The sequence below is a fragment of the Marmota flaviventris genome, chromosome 14 (genome assembly GCF_047511675.1).
Source record: "Marmota flaviventris isolate mMarFla1 chromosome 14, mMarFla1.hap1, whole genome shotgun sequence".
Classification (NCBI taxonomy): Eukaryota; Metazoa; Chordata; class Mammalia; order Rodentia; family Sciuridae; genus Marmota; species Marmota flaviventris.
The window spans coordinates 27,701,522-27,711,431 of NC_092511.1; the positions used below are offsets into that span (position 1 = coordinate 27,701,522).

Consider the following 9,910-nt stretch of genomic DNA (forward strand, 5'->3'; position numbering starts at 1 on the left):
ACATGATTCTTAAAATCCATCAACAGACAGGAGATTCAATTAAAAATTTTTGCAAAAGACTTGAACAGGTACTTCACAAAGAAGAAATACAAACAGCCAATAGCAGTACATGCTCATCGGTAGTCATCAGGGGAATGAAGTTAAAAAAAAAAAAAAAAGGTACCACTACACCACTACACACCCACTAAAATGGCTAAAATTTAAAAACCTGACAATGCCCAAGGACAGAGATTCTCTGATTTGATTCCTTGTTCTAGTCTCAATGTGGATCATTCCACTGCTTCCTAAATCTAGGTACTCTGCTTCCAATAAAAGATGAATTGATGAGGAAATACATTGAATGATCAGTAAAAATTAAGCTTTGATTTTCAAACATTGCCAAAACATTGCAGGGAAAGCTGTAACCTTGGGTTTCTTTACCCATTGCTAACCTTTGGCCATCGTATGTCACAAGATAAATTTTCTTGCAGTTGCTGATAACAAGTGAAATGAACAAGGAATTTTTTTGAAAGTAATTCTCAGGAAGACAAACCACATTGCTTTTTTTTTTTTTTTTTCACGTGTGAATTGTCCTTCTATTGACTGTTTTGGATATTTTTCCTTTACCCTTCTTAAAGACATCTGAAGATTTTCACAATGAGAGACCTCTGAGATCTCTGCCATTCCATGCATTTGAAACTAGAAAAAAGAAATAGCCATAGTCAATGGTCATGGTTTCTTAGGAAAGGCAATAGTCATAATAAAAAAAAGGAGGGGGAGGGTATTTCTAATGAGTCACAGTTATTATTTATGAAGAGGACATTTCCTGTATGGATAACTTATAGGTTTAGATATCAGAATCCATAACCACCCAGAAAAACCACTGAAGTAAACTTAAAATAACAAAGCCACACAACACAAAACTAAGTGTAGAGATTCATGAATATATTATGTCATGTTTTGATATTTATTTGATGAAAAAAATGTATTGAATAAATGCATTTTGAGTAAATATGCACCAGGAAAATTATTCAATGACTTGTCGGAGAATGTTACAAGAAATCTGCAGTAAATAATGTATGAGCATGCGTATTTGCCAAGTCTCCTTGATTTTGCTTAAAAGAGAGCCTTGTAAAGTGTAGTAGCTCATTAAATATTTACTGAAGAATGAAGGGCATATATTTAAAGTTAAATAGGTAAAATTTTAAAAGACAGCTTCAGGCTGATGATATATAGGAGAGAAGTAACGGTTTCAATTTTTAATAGTAAAGATGATACATTCAAGTGCCATATGCCGAACTATGTTGGCAAAATTAATTTGGATATAAATTAATCCTAGTACATCATGATTGAGGGGGATGGAGAAGAAAACATGTGGTAACTGCTGTATAGTTTCTGGTTATTTGTTGAGGGAAAACACCAATCTAATCAACTTGATAACCAAACTCACTTTTTGTTTATATTTAGCTCAGGGCATATATTTTCCCTCCAAAAAGCTCTGAAACAGATCATTCTTATACCATTCTATATTCCACCATTTGTGAAAATTACCTGAACCTCAACTATATTTTAAAAAGTAACTATTTCACTTTTAATTCATCATATGCCATTACATTACTGGCTCTTAATTTTCCCATCCTAAAAACAGAGGTATAAACAGATTGACATTTATTTTAAAAGAAGTTTACCATTGTAATTTAATTTAAATACCTTGTGACCATGATAAAACCATGGATCTGCCTGGTTCTAAGACTCTATGAATGTGCCTTTTTATTGTAATTGTTAAAAGAGATAAGCATTCAGGGCTGGGGTTGTAGCTCAGTGGTACATAAATCCAGAGTCACATGGGTGAGGCACTGGATTCAATCCCCAGCACCACATAAAAATAAAACAAGATATAAACAAAATACAAATATTGTATCCATCTACAACTAAAATGTTTTTTAAAAAAAGAGATAGGCATTCAGATCATTTCTTATGCGAGTTTATTTGACCTTTGCATATATTTTGAGGATCCCATTTGTTTCAACATGTCATTGTAAAATGTTTCATTGTAAGATTACTATTTCCAAATCAACTACATTTTTCAACACAGCTGTTTTTTTTTTCTTATAAAAAGTCTTATTTTACCAATCTCACAATATCTTTATTTACTACCTACTCTTTCTTTTCTTCTTTCATTAAATGCTTTTCCTCTTTGTCCTGTTACCACTGTCACAAACAAACTATTGCTCAAAGGACCAACAATTGATGGCAATTGATGATGACAGTTGACATTTACTCTGGCTAGGACTCTTATCCATTTCTTTTCCTGTACTCCGCCAAAGCCTTCCCATCATCTCATGCTTTCTAAGAAACTATCTTCTTGTTTTTCGCTTTTAGATAGTGTTATCAAGGTAACTTTCAATTCCTCTTCCAGAGGTTCTCTGCAAGCTTTTCAGTTCCCAAGTTTGCATTAAAAGATTGGAAAACCAAATTTTTACCCTCTCTACTTCCCAGTGTTCCTGCATGCAAGTGTCATCAATCTCAGTATAAAAGCCCCCCCACCTCAATATAGGAAGCTAACATGCTGGCTGTCTTTCCACTTATTTGGGTGTTCAATGTAATGAAATGTTTAGTTTGCCAAAAGCTTTCTATTTTGAAGTTGCCTTATTTAAAAATATAAAATTATTTTCCAAAGAAATTATTTTCACAGCAAAAAATGAAATTATTTTTTAAAAAATATATTAAACTTCTTCACTGTGCCTGAATTATATTTAAACTTGCAGCCTACTTTGGAAAACAATTTGAACTGCTTCAGAACTGTAGAGTATAAAATATCATTGAAATAACGAATTAATTCATCATCAAGATATTAAAGATACTTAAATGGTGACATGAAGCAACATATTTTAGAATGACAGAAATGAAAATAACGTAGTTCAATACTGACCTCTCTAAATTACCCAAAGTTCTCCCTTAAAATCTTAATTATTAACTTTGGTTTTCGCTCCATCGTTTCATAAAACAAGAATCAAAACGTCACAGCATTTTGAAGTCAGAAGTTTACTGTGCCAGAATTTTGTGAGATTTTCTTCATTATTAAATTTGTCTTCCTCTTATCATTTGTCACTACCTACTTTAATTCTACTTTTGCCTTCCTATGTAACGCCACACAATTTAGTAACACTGAGAATTTTATAACATTTTTCCTCTTTTGCTGCTGATTAAAGACATTAGATTCATCTTGATATAAAGCCTTTAGCATCCTAAAAACTTCCATTGGTGCCCACAGTTCAGTCAGCATGGGTTGCTGATGAGGCTTTTTCATTTCTGTTTATTAATTTAAATATTTGGGCCAACTGAAGGCAGAGGGAAACAGACACTCTCTGCCAGGAGGGGTACAGAGACAAGAAAATGTGCTAAAGAGAGAAGGATGTTGTGCAGGAATATGGTTCTTCTTCAGTTCAGCATTTGCTGAACTAGGAGAGTAGCAGATTTTCTCCAGGTCTCACCTGCTCAATAGTGAGATCATTTCTTCTTTTACAGACTAAAATATTTTGCACCTTGGAAAAAATTTGATTTTGATGTTGAGATCAGTGATCAATTGCTCAGGAGCACTCTAATTTAAAAGATCTGTTTGGCCATTATCAGTGTTTGAGACAAATTATTCTAGTTAACTGGAAAAAATGTTGTTATTATTAATTAGTTAATTGATGTCATCTAATGTGGTTAAATGTCAGGATCTGACTTTTTTTTTTCCAGTTAACTAAATTGAATAATCCCTTTTTTACCCATGGCTGATTAAGTGAGGGGAACTGATATGAACACTTTTTTACTCACATCCTCATTCTTATATCTGTCCCATGACCACTCTCTTCTATCTCTTTTCTGGATAGACAGTTGGTTATTTCCTTTGAAGTCCACTTATCCTCGTTGTAGTTTCAGACTGCCCTAAGACAGGGATTACTGGCTCTAATTTGTTGTTGTTGTTTGAAGCAAAAATTTCAAAGAGGATCAATGCTGCCAATTCTCCAGTGATATGACAGGTTTAGGCATATTAATAGCTCCAACATGACCATAATTTGTTGCCAGGTATACAGGTGCCCAGTAGCCAGCTGGGATTTTCTGTACATACAGATGTCATCTATGGTGGTTCATGTCAGGATCTGACTTTCTGCCAGACCATTTGCCTGTCAGGGTGCAGAATTGCTGTGTTTGAAGAATGTGAAGAGAATGAGATGCTGGACTTTACTGCTAGGGATCAGTGGTATATAGTTCCTGAGGATATGGCTGAGCAGGAACATGCAGTCATGTCCAAGAGATAATATGGGAAAGAAAGAGAATAAGATCAGAGAGTAGGAAATGAGAGATATTAGAGGAAGGTGTAACTGTTGGCAAACAATAATGCTCTCCAAAAATTGCAGCAGGGTTTCCTGGGTTGGTTGTTCCAACTACAGACACACTCAAGTTGCTTCTGAATAGAGGCTATCCATAGCCTGTTAGATATTATTGAAACTTAGAGCTGGGCTATTCTGTCATATGCTGTAGACCTATCCATTGGCTACCTCAGAAAATCCTCTGGAGTTTAAAAGAATGTTGTCATAAAATATTTACTTGCCAGTACCCAGATTTTGAACTAAGACAGTGTTTAGAACTGAAAGAACATAGAATTTTAAATCTGAAAACAGTGTTGGATTCATATTTTGCCAGTTACTAGCTGTGAGCAATTTAGTTAATCTCCATATACCTCAGTTTACTTGGTTACTGGTCTATAAAACAGCTGAGCCGAACAACTAACACTCAGAGGTGTTTGTAACACACACTCAATAAATTAACAGCTATTTAGTTCAATGACATCTAATGTGAAAAGAGTTTTCTAAAGAAGTGGAAATGAGGAAAGCTTTATGACCTTGGCTAAACAAATATTTCTTACATGGGAAGCCTAACTGATTAACTTTTGTAAGTCAACATATTCTGCAACCTCACTTAATTCATTAATTCTAATAGCTGTTTGGAGATTCATAAGGATTTTCTCCATTCATGATCCTGTCATCTACAAATATAGCAATGTGTGTGTGTGTTAATTACCCATCTGTATATTTTTCTTTCCCTATTTCATAGCTAGACCCCATGTACAATTTCAAACAGCATCTGTGAAAACAAGCAGTTTTGCTTTCCTCCAATGCTATGGGTAAAGTCTAACTTTATTAAATAATAGTTCTACATAGATAGTATGTCTGGAATTTTAAATTTGGGGCTTAATTGCTTATGTGTGATTGTCAACAGACTATGACTAAATGAGAAGATTAGAAGGGGTCAGCCATTCTCAGTGGTGTACAGGGTAAGAATCTAGTTTGAGTAAACAGTTTTAAAAACTTTACAAGGAGTAAGGTACAGTGGCAAGTTTGTGGCAAAGTCTGTGTCTGAATTTGTGCATTCAAATATTTGTATGTTTAAATAATAATGAAAAACAAATATAATTCTGTATCATATTTGATGCAGCGCATACTGAACTCTTCAAAACTCAACAGTAGGAAAACAAACAATCTAATTAAAACTGGGCAAGCAACAGACTTCACAAGAGAGTTTTCAGAGTAGGCATGTGTGATACCGTCCAGTATCATTAGCAATTAGGGAAGTGCAAATCAAAACCAAGGTCAGAAGTTACTACACACCTATTAGATTAAAATGGACTGTAGTGGAAATACACAGGGAAGACAATTTTAAAAATATGTAAACTACTTCTGTACTCAATGACATGGATGAGGAGGCTGATGGACTTGTGTCTGACTTTTTAACAGCCTTTTACAGGTTCATTCCTTACAGTCTGGTCTGAAGGTGTGCAGGTGCCCTCTGTGACTAGCCTCTGTGAGTACATCAGTAATATCTTCCTTTTGAAATTTTTTTAAAAATATAAATTTATATAAATATACAAGTATGTACATGCACCATAGATGAACATTTTTTACTATGCTTATTGGATTTTTTGCCCACCTATAATTGAGCCTCTTGAGTTCTTTATAAATTCCAGATATAAGTCTTTTGTAAAACATATAAATATTTTATTCCAGCCTCTGGTTTGCTTCTTCTTATATTTAACAAGTCTTTTACTTTTTCTTTTTGTTTCATAATCAAAAAAAAAATTGCCTGCAGAAAGTATTTCTATTTCACCTATGTTTTTATTTAGAAGATTTTTGTCTAGCTTTTGTATACATTTCAAGTTAATTTTTGTATATGGCAAAAGTTAAAAATCTAGGCTTCCTGCCCCCACCATATGATTGCTGAAGCTCCAGCACTTTTTGATGAAAAAACTTTTAAGCCAGGCACAGTGGCCCATGCCAGTAATCTCAGCAGCTCAGGAGGCTGAGGCAGGATGATGACAAGTTCAAAGCCAGCCTGAGCAACTTAACAAGACCCTGTCTCAAAATAAAATAAGAAAAAGGGCTGGGATTGTATCTCAGTGGTTATGTGCCCCTGGGTTCAATTCCTGGTACCCAAACAAAACAAAACAAGAAGAATGAACTTTCATGCCCTCATTAAATTTCCTTGTCATTTTGTCAAAAATTTATTTAACATGTTCATGGGTTTATATCTGCATTCTCTATTCTGTTTCATTGATCTATGTATATACACTTACTTCTAATAATACATTGTTGTAATTACTCTGTTTCTTTACTATATCATGAAATTAGGTATTTAGGGCCAGTGATCAATCTTTGTATATAAAAATTTATTAAAAAATAGCTTTTCCCCCTTGCTTGTCCCACCCCCTTGGGCTGCTTTCCACATATAAGAGCAAAACCGAGTAATTGCAGTAGAAATACTGGATATCATTCAATCTAAATTATTTACTATCTGACCATTTAAGGAAACGTTTCCTGATCCTTTCTCTCCTAAATTTTAAACTTTAATAGATTTTCACTTGGTGATATTTACTTTATAACATCGCTACTCTATTTTTGTAGCTAATCCAAATATTGATGACAAAATATTAATTTCATAATAACTAAAATAGAAGAAAATATATAAGCTAGTTAATTTATGATTTATTAATAATAAGAGGATATAATTAACAATAATATAAAGATGACCAAATTTAAAATGAATATATGAAAAAAAAATCAAATAAATGCAAGCAGAACAAAGATTATTATAGGACATAATAGCAAGCAAAATCATTATATTTCCCAATGCTGTTGAGATTTTAGTGAAACTAATACTATAATGGACAAGTTTGGCAACCTAAATGGATTCTACTTTCCTCAATATGATTTTTTTAATGTATAAAAGTGCATAATATAGTTCCATTTATTTGATTTAGTAGCCTTGCTGTTAGGAATGTGTCCCTAAAATGCATTCACATTTAGAGAAAATTCCATATCCATGGCACTACTGCCACATCATTTATAAAAGTTAAAGAACAACGCTTTCCATGCTACCCAGGGAGGGAGCCCTACAGCGTTGTTCTTGATTTCCATCCTAAAAGGGAAACTCACAATGTCCAGAGCCCTTGATGTCCTGCAAATGAAAGAGAGGATGTCCTCAAATTCCCTGCAGCAAGAACCCACTTAGGTGGCACCAACCTTGATTTCCAAATGGAACAAGATATCTACCAAAGGAAAAGCGATGGCATCTACCTCATAAATTTGAAATGGACCTGGAAGAAGCTTCTGCTAGCAGCTCCTGCCCTTGTTGCCATTGAAAATCCTGCTGATGTCTGGGTCATAGCCTCTAGGAATACTGGCCAGTCGGCTGTGCTGAAGTTTGCTGCTGCCACCAGAGCCAACTCACTCCTGGAACCTTCACTAGCCAGATTCAGGAAGCCTTCCAGGAGCCTCATCTTCTGGTGGTTACTGACCACCAGCCTCTTACAGAACCATCTTATGTCAACCTGCTTATCGTGTAACAGACTCTCCTCCGCACTATGTGGACATTGTCATTCAGTGCAACAACAAGGGAGCTCATTCTGTGGGTCTGATGTGGTGGAGGCTGGCCCAAGTTCTGCGCATGCGTGGCACCATTTCCGGTGAGCCCACACCCGAGTCCCTGCCTGATCTGGACTTTTATAGAGATCCGGAAGCGCCGGTGAAAAAGCTGTGACCAGGGAGGGATTTCAGGGTGGATGGACTGCTTCAGCTCCAGAGTTCACTGCTGGTCAGCCTGAGGTTGCAATCTGGTCTGAAGGTGTGCAGGTGCCCTCTGTGCCTAGCCAGCAGTTCCCTACTGGAGACCAGAGTGCCAAGCCGGCCACTCAAGACTGGTCCGAATCTCCTACTGTTCAGGCCACTGAGTGAGTAGGAACAACCACTGAGTGGTCTTAAGCTGCTCTTGCAGACACTTATTAATAAGCAAACTGGAAATAAGGTTACAGAAAATAAACATCAGTTTCTTTAAAAAAGAAGTTAAAAAACAATGATTTCCTGAATGTTCAAAGATAGGGGAATATTTACTCAATAGGATATCATAATACCATAATGATGCACATTATCAATACTGTAAGTTCCACGTTACCATTTATGATTTAATAACCACTTAGGAATAAAAATGGTTTCTTAACTGTATTCATAACCACAAATTCAAGCTGAAATGGACCCCTTTCTTCAGCAATTTTTGGAATTACTCTTGGCTCACCCTTTAATGCTAGATGACAATGGCTTCACATACGTACAATTTCTTTGGGAGCAATTTCTTTTAACTTTCCTGCCTTCCATCTTTAGAATCAGCTACACCAGCACCTGTGTTTCACTCTTTCCCAGAAGAAAGTATCGTTCTGAATCTTCAGAACTAAAATCTTTGCATACTAAATTAATCCAATTTTTAGTCCCATCTCTTTGAAAATTTGCTGCTTCAGATTGTAACTTAATAAATTAATCTCCCCAGCCCCTCTAGTGCCTTAACTTCAGCAACTAGCATACTAAGTTCTTCCCGTAGAGGGCAATATATTTTTCCCTTGAATCATTTCAGCTTTCCCTAGAAGTATAGTCATCTGTACATCCTATTTTTAATTCCTCAACTCTCACTGCTCTTTCCATTTTAATCTTGTTCATTTTATATCATGCTCAAACTGCTCTGAATAAGTCTGTTAATTAATTCTTAATAATTGAAGTCTTTAGCCATACTCTACTCCCTGTTGGAGTTTCCACATTGCTTGGTGACTTGCTAATTGCTAAGCTGAAGCCTTTTCACCAGTCTCTCCTCTAGGAGTGGTAGGCATCCTTCCTTCTCTCCTTTCATGACATTCTGCTTGCTGTCTATGTATCTATCATCTATACTAATCACATAGTACTGGGAACATGGCTTATCTATTTTTTTTCCTCTCACTAGTACACAAACTTTTGATGACTGACATTTTTTCCTCTCTCGCTTTGTCACTCGTATGATAGAGAATGAAGTCTGAAACAAAGTAGTTTTGACAAGTTCTAAAAGCAAGCATGCAAAAATAAAAGTGAGACTAAATAGAGTAGCAGCATTTTTACACGTTTTCTTTTTACTAATAATGCTGGTAAGACTAATAGCTGTCATTCACTGAAAGCTTGTCATATACCCCAATCCCGCACAAAACTCTTTGACATTCATAATTTTACCTGAAAATAAGAACCTTCTGAGATAAATTCCTCATGTGTCATTGACAGGTGGCAGAACAAGATTTTAAGAGGTGAAATATGTTTCCAGGTTACATATCACTAAATTGGCTAAGCCTGGGTTCACTTCCAGGTCCTCTTTATAAAAAACATGCCTATACTAAATAAACACTCTAAGCTGTCTCTTGCTTTATTTCTCTTGCTGACATTATGTGTACTGAAGGAAATGAAGTCCACTTAACACAACATATTTTATGTTTTATCCTATAAATTCAGATAGTATTAGTAGTAAGATTGATATTTTGATTCAAGAGGGCATTAACTCTGTTCTCTCTCAGGACTTTGTGCAGTGATAGGGAAGGAATCAA

The 9,910-nt window shown here is 35.4% G+C and overlaps 1 pseudogene; it reads left to right on the top strand.

Moving 5' to 3' along the window:
* The first annotated feature begins 7,458 nt into the window (after positions 1-7,458).
* LOC114091141 (small ribosomal subunit protein uS2-like) lies at positions 7,459-8,282 on the top strand (annotated as a pseudogene).
* The last annotated feature ends 1,628 nt before the right edge of the window (positions 8,283-9,910 follow it).